We start from the raw sequence: 24,252 nt of genomic DNA, 5'->3' as shown, positions 1-24,252 counted from the left end.
ATCTGCATTTCATTTAAAGCTATGGAGCATTAGCATCTGCATTTAATTTCTAATGAATATAAAGCTATTGCCAAGAGAGCAGGATTTCTGGCAACTCAACAAGACATTATTTTCTCAATAACCAGTTTCTACTAAGGGAAATATCTTTTAACATTTATCAGTATACTAAAGGTTTTTCCTCTCTGTTTTTCTTTTAAGACCACACTGCACCAATTACTACCTGTGACATATTTACGTAGAGCACGAAGCTCTACTGAAAACCATGCGACATTGTAAAGAGTGAACAAAGAAACTTCCAAAGTTCAGGATGCCTTACACTGGCACCTATACCTTTCACAGAGTACCATCCTGCAGGAAGGTTGTCACTGGCAATTGTGTTAGTAAAATGAGAAACGTAGAGTCTGCAGTTCAGAGAGAGAAAGGTAGGTACATACTTTTTTGTTTTAATATTATGCAATATTCCAGGGAAGGATGGTATGTTTTTTTCAAGGACACACCACAACTCATCCTTTCTCTTCACAAAGCTCAAACATTATGTTCCATACCACTTGATAGCATAGTCAGGCAGGCTAATGATAAGAACTCCTTCCCAGAATAAGACTTCTAGAACTACCAAGGAATTCAAATAAGGTTGCTTATCTTGACTACAGACTACCACTTAGTTAGCTTAGACAGTATTCCTGGTAAAACAAATCACAGTATGATTCATTGGTCTCTGACAGTGGATCACAACTGGGATCACATTGAAGAAACTGGTGAAAACAGTTTTCCCCCTGGATACAATACTCTCTTCTGATGTCAAGGGCATCATATACTAAGTTTAGACTAGCCTTAAGTTGGGAAAACAATGTATAAGAGAGACAAACTTGAAGATTCAGAAAAATTACTTTAGAAATTGCTTATTCCACCTACTCAAATATTGAGATGCGGATACTACAGTATTTGTTTACTTGATTATAAAGTTGAGGCTAATAAGTACCTTTAGGCACGGTGACTCACCTACTTCCCTGGGCAGCCCATTCCAATGGCTGACAACACTTTCCATAAACAATTTTTTCTTAATAACCAAACTGGTCAAGCTAGCAGGACTTCATCACCATGCCCTTCCTGTGGGAGTGGTTGCCATCCCACCCAGCTCCACCTGTGCTTCTGCAGCTGCCCCCTGGCAGCTGCAGCTCCCAGCCAGTCTCAGTGCTCCCTGAGGGTTTCCCAGCTCAGGAAGCCTCGCTGTTGGCTGCGATCCCCCTCTCCGCTGCAGGACAGGCTGGCAGTGGAGTAGTTTACTCAGCAAGGGAAGGTATTAGCAAAAGATCTTCCCGAACTAGCAATTATTTAGGTATCATCTGGGTTTTAATGTAAAATCACATGATAATATACTAATGCATGTGCAATGGGAATATAATGTGCTTGACTGAAAAAATTCCAAAATAATTTTCAATTTCAAGTTATTGAGGCAACCAGACCTTTTCATAAAATAAATTCTCTCAAATTATATCACAGTCACCTCTGCTTCCTGGAAGACAGCAGTCCCCGTAACAAGAGTCTCTAATCTTCATATGCCTCCAGTGACTAACTTCACAGACAAGAGGGCTGTGTGTTACATTTAAGCAGGCAGACAGTAAGGCCACTACCTGAACCAGTATCCAGATACTCAGGTTCTCTCAGTCATTAGAATCAAAGTAGACGCTTTACTTGCTGGCAAAGAAAGTCTTTCAACTTTCATGGAAGAGACACAAAATATTGGACTGTTGTCACTTTACGCTATTTTTTCCTAATGATTTAAGTTAGTTTGTAAGCTCCTTAGATCAAGATTTGTAGCTTTAATACCAAATGTCACACAGAATTATAATCTGACATACAAATGTTAATATAACAACAATTGAACCTGAAGGCATCTGCAAATTCTGATCTATCAATGACTGTCAACATGAGTCAGTACTAATAGCATACTTGGCATAAGAAGTATTTTACATTTTCCACAAGTTGAAAAATATTGTTTTTCCCTTCCTCTTCTTTTTCATGGCTCTAGGTTCCCTCATCCTACTTACACTTAATTTTAGAAAGGGATTTCTCCTAGAATTTCTGAGCCTCCTTATTCTCATGGGCAAGTTTCACCCAATTTTGCATTGAAGTAAATCTGTATGAGTTGCTGTATATTGAGGTCTTATGCAGCCACACATCTCTATGGCAATACTTACAAATAGAAAGAAGATTCTTCTCAATGAATAGAGGTGATAGTTTTAGCAAATGAGTAAAATATTTACCAAGCTAGAATACTGATCTTGCTGGATTAAAACCAGAATTATTAAGACTAATGAAGCTGTCAGACAGAGTTTATACGGTCTTGCTGTCTGTAAGCCTAATCCAATTCTTTAAATTGGCTGTTATACCCTCCATCCCAAAAACACAATAGGAATTCCTCATAAGGTTGAAAAATCAGCCTCAGGTTTTCTTCTGTGTAGAACAAAATAGTTTTGAAAATCACCAAACAGTGCTCCAATCAAAAGAAATTCTTCAAAAGCCAGGCTAGTAGATATGGTTGATATACCTTCTATATTTCAATAGAAGAAAAATTTTGTTATGAATATTTCAGGCAAAAATGTGCAATTATTTTTGGAGATGGTTTTGTAAAAGTTTTATATTTAAGAAAAAAATAACTTTAGAGAACTACAACCATCAGAAAAACAAAGCTGTTTAAAGTGCAAAATTTTTATAGGATAATGTATTTCTACTGCATTTTATACTATATTTATTCTGCTCTCTGGATGTGTAGAAAAGTTTATACATTTTTCCATTAAATATATTCTCTGTCAGTGACAAAGTGCTAGGAATGGAGAATGAATTTTTCATGAGAAAACTCTGCTGAGGCTATGACAGGGTCAAACTCTTCCCCTTGAGCTCTGAAAATGTACCTTAATGTTTTCCTCAAAGCTCTACTCTTGGAGTCAAATTGTGGTGAAATATTCAGACTGTTTCTCAAACATTCTTCCCTGATGAACGCTGAGAAAGTTCTAGTTATATCTGCAGGAACAGAACCAAACTTCTTTAAAGGCTCTACAATAGCTATCAATCATTTTTGTTGTGTGTTTTTTTTACTGGTAGATATGTTCTGAAAGCCTCAAAAAAAGTTCCAGTACCCAAACAAGTATTTGATTTTCTTAAAAGCATCTGAAGGAAAAAAAAAATCATAAACCTTTTATCTAAATTGGCAGGGATTTTTCAGTGCCAAAAATCGACAGAAGATATTTAGATATGTCAGAAGCAAAGGCTTACAATTTTTTCCCTCTAATATATATTTTTGAAATAGATTTGAATCAAGCCTGCCTTCTAGCAGGAACCATTCAAGATTTATATTACTTATTACAGACACTGCAATTACTAAAGATTATCTGATGACTTCTAAGAGATGAATGAGGGGCTTTAGACCAGTTCATAATATGTAAATACATTCCCCACTGGTGATTTCAGCAGTGAGCCCAAGGACTCCATTCACCACTGGTATGTGGTACCAGTTCCTTTCTAGATCAACACAAAACATCTGTGTGGCATAGATAAAGGCGATTTTCCAGCTATGTTTCTGAACAATCTTTTCCTGCTCAAAGTTTAGACTGAGGTTACCACTCTCATCCTGCTTAGTCTGCCAGCCTCTTAAACTCTTCTTGTCCAAAATTTTGCATCCTTCTTTCTTCTAGACCATGTGTTTCTGAATTCCTTTTCTCCTTTTACGTTTTTCCACTCATTTCTTCAGCAAGCTGTCACTCGCCTACACAGTGTTCACTGGGATTTATGTAGACACCTTACACTTCCAATCCAGGCCATTCTATGATAGGAGGACACTGCAGAACCAACAGCAATCTGTACTTTGTCTGCTTGTCATCACAAGCAAATAAATTTGTAGTATAAAATGTTTATGCTAAGAACAAACTGATTTTGTAATGGGCTATTTTGTAAAGGGGATATGTAATTGGGCCCTTTAGACTTACATGGGAGATAGATTAGGTATTTCACGGAAGAATATATCAGAGATTAATATTTTAAAGGTTTTATCATTATTAAAAGATTTCCTGTACCTGATAGAAATAATTGTATGCCATTATTTTGGTCTCTACATAATCAAATTGTTCAGTTTTAATTTGTTTTTTAAACCTTTGCAGTTTACATTGCCCCAACCTTACTCAAGTAAGCACTGAGCTGAAAGAGGTGACACTATTAAATTATTTCTTTCTACCTGCTTCCTGGCCTTCATAAGTACCTAGCCACATAAACCACACATCAAATGTAGCTTTAGCTTTTGACCCCAATGGTCAAGTAGCTTAAACCCTGCTACAGTCCTGTCATTATGGTATTTCCTTTATTCTTTATTAAACTATATGCTAGAGATTTGCTGATAAGCAGCATATCTATTAATGAGTTTAGAAACTGAAACTCTGATCCAGAGCTGGGTTTTATCAGTTTATGAAATATCAATAACATCATCTGAAATATGCATTTTCTGTCTCCTTCTCACAGTAGAAGTTTTGTTCATCTTGCTCACAATTACACTACAGAGAGCCCACACCTTGAATTGGTAGCTTATTGTCTTTCCTATCTCAAAATATTAAACTGTCTTTGCTTTTTCACCAAAATGGGAAAAATTCAAGGGTCACATCTATACTGTTACCCATGTTGAGTGGTAGTTTTTTCCTCAAGTAGTTTTATTTATTAAACAGATAAACAGTGTTACTATTTGTGAGTAACACTTTCTTATTTGCAATTTTTCGTGTGTGTGAAATTCTTGAAGGATAGGGCAAGAGCAACACAGAAATCACAAGACTGTAGGTTAAGGTAAATAGCACAACATGGACAAAGACTCAGGAAATACACCTAAATAAGTTACCATGTTTACAAGATGGCTTAGACCCATTATAATCCTGCTCAGGTCTTGTGACCCCTCACCTTTTACAGAGTGAAAACAGCCACTTGAGTTTCAGGCTTGACTGCAGCCTCCACTGTATGTTTCACATTGCCTTCCCAAATCTCGTGGTAGATCCTAAAACTGTCCCATCAAAACCCATCCTGTGAGTACAGCAATGATGAAAGAGTCAAGAACATAATTTTCAAAACCATGTGTTACTTTATCATTAACAGTGCATTACCAAGTGCACAGAAATAATGGAGTTTTCCCCTACTTGTGGAGTTGTTGGGAAGTACTTAACCATTCTGGCTCAGCACCATCATTTGAGTATCTATTTTCTCTCTTGTATATTCTGCATTCTTTTGCTTCTAGCTTCAGCCCCAGAACAAGCAAACCCATTTCAGACTTCCCGGAGCCAAGGGAAAGGCTTTCTTAGCTTAAAAGCCATCCAGCCAGTGAAGACAAGTAGTCTTGTCTTGTTTGTCATGTATGTATTCAAATTTTGGAGTTATCAAGTATTAATGTAAACCACAGAAAACACAGAGGAGATGAAACAAAGTGGAGAAAAAATAAGAAATTGGAAATAATAGCTGTCTTCCACATTCCAGAGCATTTTGTGGTTCAATTAATTTCAGCAGAACTTTTGAAAATTCAGCACTTTAAAAAGGCAATGTATTTAGTGGTAATTGAAAATTAGTCTGCCCCTGTGTGAACAACGCAGATAGATTCCTAATCAGTTCCTAAACTCAATCTTTCTAAAGTAGAACATACATTTTTGTAAATTTATGTAAGGAAAGGAAGATTTGTAGAAAGAAATGTAAGGATGTACCAAACAATTGTATTTCTGTCTGTGCTGTGGACTGAGTGCACGACTGTTTGCAAAGTCCATAAACATATATTTTTAATGTTTTGGTACAAGGATACACAGCAGCTCCAGCTGAACACAACAAAAGGTATGATGCTCAAAAATTCTGAATTCTTGACTCTCTTTTGTTCTTAATAAGATCTGAAATAGTCCGGCAACAAGTGTCATAGGAAAAATTGTATCTAGAAGACGGAAAAAGGAAGGACAAAAGTATTGTACCTTTAAGAGTCAATTCTCTGACATGGAGGCATATATTCAGCCAATAGGAACAAAGTTAGTCTTGAGCAAAGATGAAGCAAAAATGAGAAACAGCAAAAAGAAAACAAGGAGAAAGAGGATGACTTTTGGAAGGAAGCTAATTGCAGAAGCTGAATAGATTAACTTCTGTCATTAATACACAAATGGTGCATACAGAAAAGTGATGTCCTTCCACGGGGGTGGGGTAAGTGGGTATAAACGAAATCACTCAGTGAGCCTGAACAGCACAAGCCACAGCAATTGTAAATACCAACTGTAAATAAAAAAGGGCTTTCTTATTAATTTCATGATAATTACATGATTCGATAAAATATATGGGTTGGCAGCATTAAAAAATTTGATAACCTATGGCAGGCACAGCCTGGATGATGGAAGGACAACCTGAAATGTCAGAAGCCACTGTGCTACATACTCCTGCAATTTAAACCACTGTGAGGCATCATGTTTACTGCTGTTACAAGTAATTTTCACAGATGCAATTCCTCTGTCTTCAGCTTGATTTGTAAAGAAATTCTGACATGAAAATTTGATTTTTTTTCAATACTCTCCATAGCAGAAACAGATTTCCTCCCTGCCCTCCTTTTCTTATTTTCATCATCGCCCTGTATGGTAGAAATTTGTTGATAAGCAGCACATTTATTAAAATTAAGTCCTGGAGAAAAAAAAAAGGTAATTCTATTCAATTAATAAATATTCAATTTCAAACAATTAAATTAATATTTTGAGATAAAAGGGAGCATTTCAAATACTGATTATCTTATCTGCAAAAGAGGCTTTCAGACACCACAATATTTTGCATTAAGAGAGTTTTTAAATCATGTATTTCATTCATAACTTTTTTTAAAATTACCTAAGTTATGAGGAAAAATGGTTAAATCGAGTAGTCAAAAATATTTAAAAGAATGACTTGACACTACATGTCTCATTTCAGGTGTGTGGAGGAACTGTTTTGGTTGATCCTGAAACAATCTTTTTCTTTCCATTTTTCTTCAGTTCTGCCTTCAAACTGAATGTATTTCTTTCTTCCTCTTCTACTATTTCATATTTATCAGATTTGCAGGGGGAGCTACACAGAAAATATTTATTTGAGCAAGCTATTAGGCAAAGAGAAGAAAACAGCAAAAAGCTGAAATAACATCAGACACAACAGAATTATGTTGTTATCCCTGACCAGGGCTTTTAAAATTTCATATCAATACTTTTCTAAATGTAATTATCTCTGTCAGATAACAATGGGAATGCTACACCTACTTTGAAATCTACCTCTATTGTATCTAAACACAGTAGCAGATGCCCTTTACTTCAGTCATCAGATTTCCTGGTCAGGAATGAGTGGTTCCACCACATTCCTCATGCAGATTTCCTGTACAGAAGAGTTTTAATAAGCCTGACATATTTTCAATGCACTGAAATCACTGTGCACACATAGTAGAGTTGATTTGCATACATACACAATCAGAAATTATTTTCAGAAACAGTAGCAGACTATTGTATATGAAACCCAGGCACCTGGTAGTGTTGCTTATGAATCGCACCTTTAGTAAGATTTGTTAGACATCATCCAGAATGATTGTGGTACATGTGTTCTACAGCACCAGTTAATTAGAACCAAGGTGCACCCTTTGGTCATTCTCATTACCTAACCACAACACCAAGAGTAAATCAAGTTAAAGGACTGCCTGAAAGAGAGTCTGGAGTGCTTAGTAGTCCCGACATACAATAAAGCTTCTGTATGGTCAGGACAGCTGAAGAACATTGAAAGTGCTAAAGCCAGGCAAAACGGACTATGAAAACAAATTCTGAGCTGTGCACTTAATGTAAAAAGCAGGAAAGGGAATGTAAGGTTTATATGAGAGAATAAAAAAGATAAATGTAAATTATATAAGGCTAAAGACCAATCCTACTATTTTCAGAAGCTGAGATTAGCATAACACACTAGATTGTAACTGCAATCTGAGAACAAAAACTCTGAAAGAAACTGTTGAAAAATACAGAATAAGCCATCAACAAACCAATAGGAATATGCTAAGCAGGGAAATGACACAGTTCCAACTGTAACTTACACAGAATAGATTACAATCTGTCATGATAGAGACTTCAAAACGATGCAAGAAAACCACGCAGACAGAAAATTTGTGAAGCCCAGAAGTCAAAGTCCGCACAAACAGCACGTGTAACTACACATTATGTGACAATGCCAACAAAACAAATGCTTTTCTGTACAAAAGCAGACAACCCACTCACCTTGTGCTTGATAAACATTACTCCTACCCCATCACTTAGACATAAGAGCCCTAAGCCAGCATGTGTCATCATACCTCTTTTCATCGATCTTCCAAGGAATATCTACCTCCTCCTCTAAATCTGTTTTCTCATCTTTATCTCAGTGTTGCTGACAGTCACACTCAAAAATATATCTTATCTACTTAATGAGTCTGAATCATTTTATGGTAAATATACTGTGTTTAATTTTCTCTTGGACTGCATCTTTTCAGTAATTTCCACTAACACAATTCCCCACAAATGGGAAATTGTTCGTATTATGTTGTAGTTGCTAACTGCACAAGGATCAATTGCCTATCAGTCAAATACACAAAATATTTTTTATTGTGTTTAAGGTTAACACTATGCAACCAAGATCTACTTTGTAATAGGTCATTATCATGCTTGTCACCTTTACAAATAAAGTGAGACCTCAGCTCCAGTGTGTGCTCAAAACACTGAGTGAAGTCATGGAAACCAATCAACTTGACAAAGCAGGAAGAAATTCACAATTTGAAAAATACTGTGCTACAGCTTGGTACCGACCATATTTTTAAGAAAAAAAAATCCAAACATGCTGTACAGATGTCCAACAGAAAGGTGACATAAAGCTTTGGTCTGGAAAAAATAAGGAAAGAGCTCTTCCCCCTCCTAGCAAGGGTATAACACATCACTGAATGCTTTCTGGATATGGTGAAAAGTCCTTTTCTGGGGCTCTCCACAAGTACCTTATTGACTTGACCCCACAAGAGATGAAGGTTTTAAAGTGAAACATTCTTGCTTAAAATTTCTTTATATAAAAACATTGTTTTAAAAAATTCTGGAGTAAGTGGTTTTTCAAGGTGTTTTTCTTCATGGTAAAACAACCTTGCAGTCTCAGGGGATAGAGCAAAATGTCCTAAAATACATAATATCCTTCTACTCAACAATTTACTGAACAGGATATACATGTTTGTGACATTTTTAAACTTCTCTTAAGTATGCCTTGTCCCCAACCCAAAACCAGCTTTAATTCATAAGAATATTTAAACTTGTATGAAACACTCCCTTTCCTCCTTATTTCAATTTCTTTACTTAAAAAGAAAAAAAAAAAAAGATTTATGACAATCCCTTCCCTCACTCACCACTGCAATTTGTATTGCAATATCCTGGTAAAAGTATCATATTCTTCTGTGTTGCTTTAGTTTCTGAACATATATACTAAGGAAAACTGAAATTATAGACATCCAAAATTAATATCAATCAGTCTAGCATGTTATCAAGCATGTTACAAAAATAGAACTCCAAACACACAAAAGCATATAGTAAGTTCATTATAAATACTGTTCATATAAAGTCATTCTCAAAACCCACCTGTAATTAAAATTCTTCAAAATAGTCTAATGTCTCCTATAGTACATTTCTAAGGAAAAAATAAGAGGTCCTGTATAAGAAACTTTGAAAATGTTTTCCCTCCTTCAGAGAGAGAAACATAAATAATCCATGCTTCCTACATGCCAGCATCAAAACCTTATGCATATTTGCTCTGCTTGTATTCAGTTTTCATGCCTTATCACTCCCAGGTGTACTAAATTTTAAGTTACAGAAATCACTGTTTCCCCACTTTTCCCACTCTGTTGTTCTTGCCCTAGTCCAGCTGCTCATATTTTAGTAAAAGTAAATGGGACTGCCAATTTCCAGGTTCAGATCATTCACTCCTACCCTTCTTGAAGTCCACTAGAAAATCACAGATATACTAACTCTGTTTGAAAGGTTGGCTTCTAAACCAAAACTGAAAAAAAGCAGTAAATTTTCTAGCAGGTACTAAGACTTTAAGAAGGAACACATTATTGCTCTTTTTCTAGACTTGATGAAATAATTCAGTAACTGAGATTCCAATGCTCTCAGTGAGGACCACATGTCTGTGGGTAAGTCCCTTGGCCACACAAAGCACAATGGATTCGGCAAGGAAAACACAAGACCCCTGGTTCTAAACACACTTTATGATAAACAAGTGTATGTTATATATGCAGTGTGATATATAAGTGACACCAGTGGTGTTTTGTACCTTACAATGCAAACAATATTATGATCATTCAACCTATTCCAGATCAACCTTACGCTAAGAGAGAAGCAAACTCCTAATAATTGGCTTTACAGGCAATCGTCCTTAGATGTTTGCAGTGCATAGCCTATGATAAAACTCATTAATTCCGTTCAGTGAAGACATGCCCTGTGAAACAAGGACACACCAATGTCAGAAAATCCCCAAGAAAAAGACTGTTAAAATGCAGCTTCTTACACACTTTTCTGAGTAAATAGCTAGCAGAAGATAAGTCTCTGAAGGGATGAGCACTGTGACAAGACTCAGAGAAATGTGACATTTGAATGTCTTCTCAAAGTTCATTCAGACTATGCAAACCCCTTCTATTTAAACAGTTTGTTCCAAAGTGAACCACACCACAGACAAGGTGTCTAGCAAACAAGACCTTACATTTTCTTTCCCTACAATTAATTATATTTTAGTAGCAAATAAATTACAGTGAGCACTTTCAAAATTCAGAGGACTTGCACTAATCATGGAGTTCTGAAGGAAAGATACGAAACAAAAAAGAAAATTCCTCTTGGAAAAGATTTTTTTCCAAAGTTTTTTTCCAAAGTTTAGTTTTTTCCTACTTTAGAACATAGGTCTAAAAGCAGTTGCATTGCTCAGTGGAGTATAACAACCTGTACTGGTTGGTAAAGAGAATTAAGAGCTCGAGGCATGTCAGGATTACACGTTAGTACGAGTAAAGTAGTGTTAGCTAAAAATAACTTTTCTAACTAAACACAGACTCTCATAGCAATAAATTCTGCCTCATTTTTACCTGCAGCTGGAGACCCACCCAAATCAGAACTGTGAAATAATTTATTTTTTGTTTTATTTTAATTTTTTTACATAGAGGATCATACCTCTCCTGGTTTTGGCTAGAATAGAGGCAATTTTCTTCCCAGGGGCTGGTACAGTGCTGTGTTTTGCAGTTAGTATAATGCCAATAACACACTGATGTTCTAGTTGTTGCCAAAGAGTACCCACCGTAAGTCAAGGACTCTTTAGTTTCCCATGCTCTGCCAGTGAGGACATGTGCAAGAAACTGAGAGGGAGCATAGTCAGGACAGGTGAGTTGAACTACCCAAATGGATACTCCATAACACAGAAAGAACGTCATGCTCAGTACATAAACTCAGGGGAGCTGGCCAGGAGATGCTGATTGTTGCTCAGGGATGAGCTGGGCATTGGTCAGTGGGTGGTGAGCAATCACTTGTGCATCACTTGTCCTTCTTGGGTTTTATTTTGCTCTCTCTTTTTTGTTGTATCTCTTTTCATCACTAGTTTTAATATTATTATATTTCAATTCTTAAAATGCTTCTTATCCCACAGGTTTTACCTTTCACAAATTCTCCTCCCTATCCCACTGACAGGCTGGGGGTAAGCAAGCAGATTTGATTAGTTAACAAAGGCCCACGTGAACATCATCCAATATGGCTGAATAAAATGACACACACTCTGGGACTCAACTAAATATATTAGAATTTATTTACTAGAAATGCAATGCTTGGGTTTTGTCTGTTTTAGAAATATGACAGAATCATAGAAAAGTTTGGGTTGGAAGGAATCTTTAATGAATACCTAGTCAATTCCCCTGGAAACTCAGTAGCAAGAGATGTTTGGTACTGCCTTTGTCTAAAGAGAGAACATTGTGGTCAACACAATGCCTTTAATCAGTATTATGGAAAACATAAATTATTTACTACGTTTTTTCAGTTCCTGAGCTGTCTCATTTTCAAAAGGTTGAAGCTGGGTTAATATACAACATTTACCTTTTACAAAACTTGCTTCCAGTTTGTTAGGACAATCCACAAGCAGCCAGAATAGCGATAATGAGGCCTTTCCAATGACCGAGAGCTAAAAAATTAGTTAATAGAAAATTAGTTAAGTGAACCATTACTCAGTCTGTCTCATCATTCATTAAGCTAAGACAGAACGTACTGATAAGCAGCTTTTTTTATCTTCTATTAATATGGATAGTGGTACAATATTTAACTCTTCATTAGAAAAGATACAGACTGTATTTCTGTAATAGGGTCCATGGCATAAATCAGATTTTCTATGCTAAATGTTTATGGTTTGGTTTTGGCTTTTGGGGTTTTTTTTAAGTAAGTTAAATTCTATGGTGGAAAAATTCTAGACAGCAACTTTAATACCAAAAAAAGGTTAAGTTCTGAAATTCGCAATTAAGATACCTAAAAATGTTTCATAATAATAAGGAATATTAAGTCTACTATAGTAGTAGTTATTAAAAAGTTTCAAATGCTAGGCCAAGTACATACCTGTCCAAAAAGGGATATTAGGCAACTATTTTTAAAATCTTTGTCACATTGCAATACCATTAATTACTACCCACTCGCGCAGATATTCTTCATTAAACTAGAAAACGAATTAACCACTCTTGCCCAACATTAGTCATCTGTCCAAAGGAAAATGAATACAAATCTGAACACGTGGAAGAACACAAACTCTGTGAATGTATTATCAACTGTCAATACCCATCGTCACTAAAGTTATGAGAAGGAACAAACGAATAGCAGTTTAAGGTGCTATCAACTACAATCCCATACACCACATACACAGCCTTGGGGGTAGGTGGAATACATTTTTTACTCTACAGTGAAAGTTCAAAGAGAGAAAAGACCTTACCAATTATTAATTAGATTGTGTAAGTCTAAATAATAGTCTAAAATAGTCTAAAAATAGTCTAGATGAGACAAACATTATTCACATCACCACCCTAAATTTCAAGTTTCAGAATAATAACATCTAAAAGGTATTTATTTTTACTAATGAGAACTTTCTGACAGACTAGATTGACAGAAACTGAAGCCCAGGCTGGCAGACACCCAGTGATCAAGATAGGTGCCCAGTCACCAAACTGCTCAAGGGGCTATTCTTTTATCTCTGTATTTTGAGATACTGTTGGACTAAAAATAGTATTTAATGGTGGTAAGGGCAAATTTTTGAGATTTTTTTTTTTCATTATTACATTTCAACATTTTTACCTAACCAGAATTAAAATGTAGTATATGATGCTGCATACTTGTCCTATATCAAAAAAATACTTTGTAGGTCTTGAAAATATTTTAAAGTCTTAGCCTCTCCCCTGTTTTCTTTTTCAGCCAGGTCTAACATTTCCTTCTTTATCTCCAAGATGCCATCAACAAGCTTTGCTATGAATTCATTATATTCCAAATACAGCCCTCTCCAAGTTGCCTGCATCTCTCTACTGCACTGCCAAATCTGCACTGCATATAGTACTCCATGAGTCCTCAATTCTCATCACCGCCAGATGAAGCCAAACCACTCCATAATTGTTCCATAAACAGCAACGGATCTGACTATCCTGCGACAGCAAAATATTTCTTATCTATAGGATCTTGTCTCCTGTAACTCTGAATGTGCTTCTAAATGCTGCACTGCTTAATCAATTACATATTTGGTACCTACGCACATTTTTTCCTTTACTTGTAGCACTTTCAATTTATCTTCACACAATTTTGGATGGATATTTCTAGGTCATTTCTCCCCATAAATGTCGTAAAAATGTCACATTCAAATACTGTCTTCCCAGGCATTCCTCCCAAGATGATGTAATATACAAGTTTATTCATTATTACTTCACACACGTTCTTAATGAAAATACCAAATCAAAGGAATAAGAAACCTTTCTGCTTCTTTAATTACCAGTAATATATTTTTTACCACCATGTTGACTAGGCATAAAGAATACAAATTAGGGTCTCACTGTGCTAAACACTATGCAACAAAACAGAAGCTCAGAAGTACCAAGACAACAAATGGATATAGATCAACAGTCAAAAAAAAAATATTTGAAGGTAAATTTCAATTTTTTTGTATTTCAGCACATCACAGTCTGAGATAATAAGACTGACACATACAGAACAGAAACTCAAGAGAATCCATTATGTGAACTTGCAGCGTATGTGTTGCCACACTGCACTGGCCTACATACACTCTCCTTTTTTGTGGAAAAACTTAGAAGTCTGTCTTATATTTGTAAGTGGAGAATTCAGATGGGAGACTAAGACCAGGCAGTTATGTAACAGGAATAAAACCACCTTTTTTTTGATGGAGGGCACAACTATGCTAACACAGATACACCTGAGTCTGAGGCACAAATATCATACTAAGGGACAGATCCTGTAAGTGGGCTACACAGCCTCTTGCCTCTGATCAATTCAAACTTGCTACATTAAGACTGTTGTTCATGATACCTTAAAAATCTGAGAAAAGTTTGGGCACATGGTGATGATGATGTTTATATACATACCCAAAAAATAATTCGATTTCCAATACAGAAACTGCTGCTGTAGTGAGGAATACCATAAATCAGCTTCAAAACAGTGAGCAATGATTCCCAGTACCTCAGTGTACATATTTCAGCTATGTACAGGATTGGGACAAAACAGTAGGTTTCACAGATTCAAAAGATAGAACCCACTTCATCACCTGCTAGGTTTATAGCAATATAGTAATATATGATGTAAAGAAAGGGGTTTTTTTTCCTTTTTTGGAAAAAGAAAACCACAAAAAAACCCTATTACATGTTCATTGCTATCTGACAAAGCCTATGATCACAATGCTTGGCATTACGGATTGGAGATTTATTTCTTGGAGTTTTGTTTGGTGGGAGGTTTTTTGTGGGTGTTTTTGTTGGGGTTGGTTGGTTGCATTTTTTTCTGTTGGTTTGTGAGGTTAGGGTTTTTTGCTTGTTTTTAAGTTTTCTCAGTGATGACTCAATAGGAAGAATGGAAACACTCACGGCACAGAATGGCTGAGTCTGGAAGCCACCTCTGGAGATCATTCAAATTCAACTTCCCTGCCACAAAAAGCAGGTTGTCCAGGAACACATCCAGGTGGTTTCTAGTAACTCCAAGGAGACTGTACAAGTCGGCAACATGTTGGGTAATCAATCACCTCTCATTTAAAAGCTTTTTCTTTTGCAAAACTAGAAATTCCAGTTTTTCAAATTTATGCTCATTTCCTCTTGTTCCTCTTATTTTTCTGTATAAAAAGCTGTATTATGTTCAGGTTGTTGGTTGTTTGTTTGGGTGTTGTTTGTGGGTTTTTTGTGTTTTGTTTTGTTGTGGTTTTTTGTTTGTAGGTTTTTTGTGTTTTGTTTTGTTGTGGTTTTTGGGGGGGGGGGTTTTTTTGCTCATTTATTTAAGCTTTATATGATAGAAATACTGGACGAGGATTAAAAAAAAAAAAATCCTAAGTTTTTGTCCCCATATTACGAAGTACGCCCATGTGAAGCAATTTTAACAGGTTTGTGTGACTTGAGGATCTCTGTGATAGATCTCTATCATCTGAAAAGAAAGAGGAAACATCGGGCACCTGTATTGCTTTAAGCTGTGTGGCACCGACCCCTTCTCACCCAGCGATGTGTGAACGCTCCACATACACTGTGTAGGCACATGTATCAATTAAAGCCTGCAAAATTAACCATTTTAGATACTCAAATACACAAAGGAGATCCCGTTCCTTCATCCATCACCTCTGGTAATCACTCATGCTTTGAGAGATGATCCCAGCATGACACCTAGTGGCAGCAGCATTTTTAACCCCGTCAGTGCCTTTTCAGAAGGTTATTTACTGCTTCCAAAAGATTCACACCTATTTTTAAGTTTGTTCTAACTTACACACAACATCTTGAATTCGCAAGAGAATTAAAAGCCTAGGTATTCTCAAAATCATGGAATTGCTTTGTTTTCTCCCCTCCTGGACAGAAATAGTTGAGACATATCAGGAGTCTTTTTAAAATATTAATAATGAGTGACAATCAAATATCTATTTTTTCTTCATAACTTTTTAAATTCTGCTTCTGATAACAATCTCAGTAGCAGGAATTGCTCAACTAAATGGCCTTAATGAGGCTGTAATACTCTCTTCATGCTGAGGTTTAATAGTACATACAGATTTTCTAAATACTGCTTTAGTTCCATAACTTGAGATCTATGAAAATATTTAGGCAATTCCCACTGTCTCACTAAGTCAGGAGATCCTGATGTCCTGATCTGAAATATAGCACACTGATATATGTATGTAAACCATAATTGAAACAGATGGGTGTTACAGGTGTTACCTCTAACATATATGTTAGAGAGATTAGTGATAATGGCCAGATTATACGTACACTCAAGGTTGTAACCATTTAAACAACAATAATAATATTGTCTCATATGGTCCAATATCTGCTCTGTTCCCCAAGTGGTATTTTGATACTAATTTTTAATCCTGTTGTTGAAAAATAATTTATAGAATTCATATGATGGTGCTCATCTCTAAGATTAATACAAATTCAGAATGACCACAAATGATAAGAAGAGACAGAAATTTTGTACCCAAAAATGTCAGGCCATTATTGTTTGACATGAAATAATTATTGTGTTGTCTGTTTTATTGGATTTGCATGGCTAGCTTTTGTTAGTGAGGGGGCTACAGAAGTGGTTTCTGTGGGAAGCTGCCAGATGCTTCCCTCATATCTGACAGAGCTGACTCCAGACCTGCTGTTGGCCAAGGCTGAGCCCATCAGCAATGCTGGTAGCACCATTGCGATAACACATTTAAAGAAGGGGTGGGGGGGGGGACAGACCCCTTCTGGGCAAAAGCAGCAGCATAGAGATAAGTGAAAATATGTCAGACAAGAGCTCTGCAGACACCCAGGGCAGTGAATAAGGAGGGCAGGAGATGTTCCAGGTGCTGGAGCAGAAATTCCCCTGCAGCCCCTGGTGCAGCACGCTGTGCCCTTGCAGCCCATGGAGGTCCATGGGAGTGGGTGGATGCCCAAAAAAGGCTGTGACCTGCGGGGACCCACGCTGGAGAAGCCTGTTCCTGAAAGACTGCTGGAGTTCATGAAGAACTGCAGGCCATGGTTAGGACTCATGTTGGAGAAGTTCATGGAGGACTGCCTCCTGTGGGAGAGACCCCAGGTTGGAGCAGGGGAAGAGTGGGAAGAGTCTTCCCTTTGAGGAGGAAAGGGAAGCAGAGATAATGTGTGATGAACTGACCGCAGTCCCTACTCCATGTCTCCCTGTAGTGCTGGTGAGAGGGGGCAGAGAGTCTGAGAACGAAGCTAAGGTCAGGAACAAGGGATAGGTGGGGGAAAGGTGTTTTAAGATTTGAATTTATTTCTCATTACCCCACTCTGATTTTGATTGGCAATAAATTCAATTCATTTCCCTGAGTCAAGTCTGTTCTGCTCGTGATGGTAATTTGTGAGTGATCTCTCCCTGTTCTTATCTCAACTCAGGAGCCTTTCATTATGTTTTCTCCTTCCTGCACATCTGAAGAGGGGAATGATAGCATAGGTTTGAGGGTACCTGGTGTTCAGCTATGGTCAATGACCCACACCTCTATTAGACACCATATTGCTCCTATCAGCTATATGGACAAGCAAAAAGCTGTTGCAGAGATAAAATTAAAAAAAAAAAAAGGCAACAACAAACAATAACAACAAAAAAATCACATCAGCACTAAAGCAAGACTCATTAATTTCATTAAATTTCCAGGTAAGAAGAGGATCTCATCACTCTCTCTACAGCAGGCCAGGACTTAATGTAGAAAAACAATTTCAAACAACACATTTTCAAATTTGAGGAAATGCATTTTTAGATTGCAGTTATGTCCTTGAGGCTCAGTGTTCCTTATTAATATATGCAAATATGCTTACAGAGTAGAAAGAAAAAATAAACTAAAAATATGTCTTAAAAATGAGCACTTCGGTATTTTCTTCATTTTTCTTTACCACCCCCGAGCACTAAATGCACAAAATAAACCAAGTGGGAGGGTTTTTTTGCTTGTTGGGGGGAGGGGGTAAGGTATGTGAGGGGGTGAGTGGGGGTTTTCTTCAAACATAAGAATTACAAATCTCTTAAAAATATTTACACAAAATTGTGTGCATCAGCCTTTTTTATCCTAATTTGTGACATGCAGTAGTAACAGGTTCAGAGGAACCCTGTGCCTCATCAGACTGGTTGCATTCTAGAGTTCATGTGGCTTCATTGCCTAGGTAGTGAGGGACACCTTTCTCCAGTCTTCAAGGAAGGCTAAAGAAAAGCAAGAACACAGTCAATTCATTAATGGTCTTGTGATGTACCACACCAGAAAATACCTGATATTATACAGATTTTTCAGTCTGACAAAGAAAGGCATAAAAAAAACAACTTCAACAGCTGGAAGTAGTAGTCAGTAACATTCTAACGTTAAAAAAAGCAACAATGCAAATAGATGGTAGCAGCAAGTGAAACTACATTGATCTGGATTACTGGGGAAATAACAGATCCTTCACAATGAGACTTTAAGGGAAGATTGGTTGCCTTTCTAAATAAGTTGTTACAAAGGTTAGGCATATAAATTACAATCACTAAGAAATTCTATAAACTGCAAAGAGGATAAATATTTAAAAGGTTTTTTAATAATGAGAGAAATTATATTCTAAAATGGACTTACAGTAGGACTGATGCCTCCCCTTCTTTATATTTGACACAGATATGAAAATTATTTTCAAGGAAGTTTGTTATCCAAGAGTAAGACCTGATCTTCCTGACTCCAAAGAATCCCCTTTTTATAATATACCAATGATTTTAAATTTATTAATTTATTTTTCTTGAGAAATTACAAAAACCAGTAATTATTAGGAAGGAATAATTCTACTATTGTTATGGGTATTGAAAAAATTTCTTGAGGCTCAGAGAAGTCTCAAAACCCCACATGTCAAATACACTTCACAAGCAGCATCTGCCTTGAAAGCATACAGACTGTCTAAAACAAAAAAAAAGTTAATTAGCAGGAACTGAGAGAAGAGAAACATAAACCAAGATTATACAACAGCAATGAAAATGTTTTGCTTCAGGTCACATATAAAGAACATGCAAATAGTTATATAACTTTTTGTCCTATCTCTGAACAGTGACCAAATACTGATGTCTGAAGAAAAAAAAAGACAACTTGAATCATTCTTCCCCTGAATGTTCATTACCTCCAACAGACAAAAGAGAAGTTAGAAGCAGAACCCAAACCTTTTCATTTCTGATCCAACCTTTAAAACACAAAGTCTGCATGGTATACAATGTATTTTGGGGGTTTTTTTAGAAAATAACAAGTATATATCTGTAGGAAAAGTCTCATACAGAATACTTTAATTCTGGTAAGACAAAAATGCTGATATAGCATAATTAATGAAACAATCTTCAAGAAATTGGCTATTAACACCATTTATGACTATTTTTAGTTCAATATATGAGCCGGTTAACTCTCTAATAAGCTCACCTAATTTCCCTAATTGTCTATTTTTAAATTATAATTTTAGCAAACTGCTGACCTGTCAAGAGACACCTATTCCAGATCAATTCCTTTTACTTCAAATTAATGCCAAGTGATCTTACCATCTGGACATTCACCTCTATCAAATGAGTCACCACGACCAAAATACTTAATTGGTGTCACATGAAGAATTTCTTGAGGAGAAAAATAAGTAAAAGTCAATTTTTCACAAGTCTCTAAGCAAGATATGAGCAGTAAGTCCCACTTTCAGAAGGCACTGTCCATTGCATTTAAGTGCAGTTTAAAAGCATAGGCATTTAGATTAAGTATAGTAAGCTTAATGAACTACCATCATTCACCTGTGTCACAATAACTAGAAAAACTCATGTTCTTAAAACAAACCAACAGACTTCTGTCCAACCTATCCGGACTCACTTTCTGAGGATTCTATTAGTCTCCCTTACCATCAGCCAGCCATTAGTCAGAATTCAGCAGTTTCACAACTCAGCCAGTTAAATACAACAGGACAACATTTTAACTGCTTCAGATATGTAACACTCCAACCCATATTACTTGATTATTTAAGCTAGAATGACTGACTTTCAGTTCAGCAGATAAGGAGCCCTCCTCTGAGTGATGTTCTACTGACTGTAGGTGCAGCACCTATCAGACTTTCAGAAGAGATAGTGAGGGGCTCTAACAGCCCCTGCTCCAGCCGTGGCAGAGTGAACCTACACCAAAACAACTGGCTTCCCCCAGCACTGGTAAGACTTCTTCCATTAAGTAACATACCAAAAATGTATTTTAGGTGCCAAAGAATACGATCTTTCATTTCCAGCCTAAGAACTGAGTCGAAAAATTCAATTTTATTTACTGTTATATACCATCTAGGGGTAGGTGTAAAAAGGTTTAAGAGACAATCAAATTAATTATTTCAGTATACTTACTATAGGCATAATGCAGTTTAATATTTATGCTTCACAGCAGAAACTAAATGTGGGCTACAGAAAGAAATTTTTCCAAGATCAATACCTCCCTAGCTTGGAGTGGTCTGTACACTTTGAAAAACAACAAACATTGTTTGGCCTCAAGACAAAATAGACAGGTTGTCAGTAGTCTGACAAGATAGGGTAGCTCCTAGATATGCTCCTAACTTAAACGTGGTTGAGTGACCATAAAGAAGGGGACTTGCTATTGTTTCTTCCTCTCACTTGCCTAGGGCAGGGTGGAGCTGGGGGAGGAGTTATTGATTAGGGTTTTTTGAGGTAAGCTTGTTTCAATCAAATTTCACTGTAACCGCTGTTGTTACCTTAGTTAGAGCTTCAGTAGACAGAAATTGCTGACCTTATTTATGAGTGACCTTTCAGACTGTGGAGAAGGACACTCTCAGCATAGTGACAAAGGAAGACTGAATTGTTATAATCCTGGTAAAACTGGCTTCAAGATAAAAGGTTCATCACCAAATCCCGCTGAGGTGACTTTGTACAAGTACATGTTAACACACAGGAAATGCAGGTCTGGATCATTTGCATGTGACATCATATAAGTCACCTATTAAAGTTCTGCACGTTCTTCAATACACGGCTGTTAACAGTAACAGTCAAGCTTCACAAGTACCTTAAAAGCCAAACAGGTATTTTCTGTATTTGTAGACAGTAACAATGAAATTACTGGTTTTTTTAAAGCATTTTCATTGCTCAGATAAGGCACTGAGACAACATTAAAGGTAAAAATTTAATAGAAGTAATTATTAATAATGAGATATAAACATTTTGAAGTCAGCCTTCTGATCCATGTAATATAGTAGTCATTAATAGATAAGAATGCAGTAATTAGCTTAATTTATTAGCATCTTTAATGAGATTATTTTTCTGACTTGTGATAACAGATATACATTAAAACACTCCAAAGGTGACTTCTGCTTCACTATGGTCAGTTGCTCAGAGCAGGAAGTTTATTAAGTTTGAATAGCATATGCTTTGAAGATGCAGTAGTGTAAACCTGTGTTAAAAAGTTCAGATATGACAACTGCACAGTGGAGAATCAGAGTGCGAATATGAGAAACTTTGGCTAGTTGTAAAATTTAATCCGAAATTTCAAGATCAATATCCTCTTTGGTTTTACTATTTACTGAAAACAGAGATTATTATATATATTAAACCCAGAACTGGGATGATCTCAGAGCTGTAGAGAGAGTAAAAACTCGGAGCTCATGAACAAGATAGTGAAATCTTTGGTGTATCACACCCTTAGCACTCCTTAAAGAGAAGGTGACCTGAGAGCCCAGAACTGAGATCCTAGGCTATGGTGAGTCTCTCCTTGCTTGTAGTCCTGCCAGACGACTGGACCATGAGGACCCAGAGTCAGGACTGCCAAGGACTTGCTGCAGAGCCAGGATCCAGGATTCCTGCTCACAGGCTGATTCTGAGATCTCTGGGTACAACCATTCCCACTGGTGCAACAGTTCCCAGATCAGAAAAGCTTTGATAATAAGAAATGAGAAAACAGAAACAACACTACATTAAGGGATCTCCTTTATAGTTTTCTCACTAGTAGTGTCCTAGACATCCTAGCATTAATCTGGGGCCTTAAAAGCCTTAAAAGACCATACATGGATTTCCAGACTAAAGAGTCCTGACACCTCAACAAACTAAAGAATTTCTTTGTTTGGGGTTGAGTGTTCTCTCCAACCCAAAAATACTGGTCTGGCACGTTCCAGAGTTGGAATCAGTCCAGGCAGTAGGCCTCTCTGCAGCTTCTGTTTACCAGGGGAAAAGAAACCGATAAGCTATTGTGGCATAATTTTAATCATAAATTCAACAAAATCCTTGTATTTCTATGAAACATGAATACAAGGATCTGTAAAAATGAAATTTGCAGTGGATTTCCCAACTCAACAGAATAAGAACAAAAAGAATGTGAACAGGATACCTTTGGAGGGGAAGCTAAAGGAACATCCAGTTCCCGTCACTGCCTCAGGGACAAAATGCTCTGAACATAAGCTGCAGGAATTCTCCCAGCTGGAAGACAGTGTAGAAGTACCCCAAGTCTATAGATGGGGACCTGGAAGCTACAGGGTGGTCAAGTCTAGAAGCAAAAGCCAATCTCAGAGCCTATGCAGAAATTACTTTGAGAGAAGGTGACCTAATTTTACTAGAAAGAAAAGGAAACCAAAAATCCAAGAAGAAAAATGTCTTGGAATTTTGAAGACACAAAGGGAGTCTGTTGTGAAAATATTTAATTGTTATGGTCCCTACACTTAAATAAAGGACATATAAGAGAAAATATTAAATATTGAAGGTGTTATACTACCCCGGAATGTCAGCCAGGACTATACTTCGAGTTTAATTTTAGCCTACCTTCACCATGCCCCACTAAGTGCCAACACTTTCTGTGCTTAAAATCAGTCTGAAAGAATTATCTAACATCACTGCCTAAAAATAGTAAGAACCAGATTAAAATTCAGGTAATAATTTCATCCAAAAAAATTTGGTTCACACCAGAATTCAATATTATACTATTGAATTTATTCTTCCTTTGTTTTCTTTTCTGACAAGTATCTGCATGTCTGGATTCCAGTCAGAACTGTGTGGGTTTTCATACAGAATTCATCACTATAGTAACCAAGCACAAGTCACCAAGTGTGAGGGGTTTTCTGTATCCCTCTTTTATTTAATTTTTTTTTTACCTTTTAAACTGACAGTAAAGTGGGACATAATGAGTTAGCTGAGATTCTCAGAAGCTTCCACAGAATTCCAGTGACATTTGGGTTTATAAACCCTCAAGAATCCATCAGAAATCCCAGCATAAATAAAATTATGTAGGAAGTCTCTTAAGCCCATGACTACAATAGGAGTAAACGTTGTTCCTAATAATTTCATTAATAGGAAGCACAGAGTAGATGAAAGGTTGTATTCATGGGTTTCCTAGCCTCATGTTCCAGATGAAAATGTGCATGATTTTGAGATAAGTCACAAAACATATCAAGGACCATTAATCACTGGTTGAACAGATAATAAAAAGCCTGAGCCAAAGAATTTGAATAAAATCTAGAGATAAATATTGCCTGTCCTTTGTAATCAATTTGAGGAAGCATTTTAAGAAAAACAGTAGACTTTTTTTCCTCGCAAAAATATTCTTAAATGCAATTTTCCTCAAAACATATACATAACTAAGCCACTAATGCAGTATTCAAAAAAGGTATTAACTTAAAAATCATATTTGTATGTGCATATGTGCATGCGTGTATGTCTATAAATAAATTTGTATTAAAAGACTCATTAAGATCTCAGGCTACTCTGCAAATATCAACTGAAAGCAATTGCCTATATATATTTTAATGTTACCAGAGAAAAGTTTTATTTAGTGTTTGCATTCATCTGTCAAATCAGTAGTGTTCCTTATTTTGATTCTGTTGCTCTTAAAAAAAACTACAGACATGGAAATCCCATAAAATTATTGTACAAAATATAATATAATGAACAAAGCTCTCCTTTCACTTACTTGCTAATCTCCTAATAACATGCATTGCACTGAAGTGTTGGAACAAGCATCAGAAATGTGCTGCAATCAGATACAGATTTCTAGCTGTGGTATGCAGCCCTAGGAACCTTT

At 36.5% G+C, this 24,252-nt stretch overlaps 1 protein-coding gene across 3 annotated transcripts in view; it reads right to left on the bottom strand.

Annotated features, from left to right (window-relative positions):
- Positions 1-24,252, bottom strand: part of LRRC4C (leucine rich repeat containing 4C) — a 493,056-nt gene that overhangs the window by 371,265 nt on the left and 97,539 nt on the right. The gene's annotated exons all lie outside the window — the stretch shown is intronic.

This window comes from Corapipo altera, unplaced genomic scaffold (genome assembly GCF_003945725.1).
Source record: "Corapipo altera isolate COAL_440 unplaced genomic scaffold, ASM394572v1 23b, whole genome shotgun sequence".
NCBI lineage: Eukaryota > Metazoa > Chordata > Aves > Passeriformes > Pipridae > Corapipo > Corapipo altera.
The sequence above is the reverse complement of the archived record's forward strand: the minus strand, read 5'-3'. Positions and strand labels throughout refer to the sequence as shown.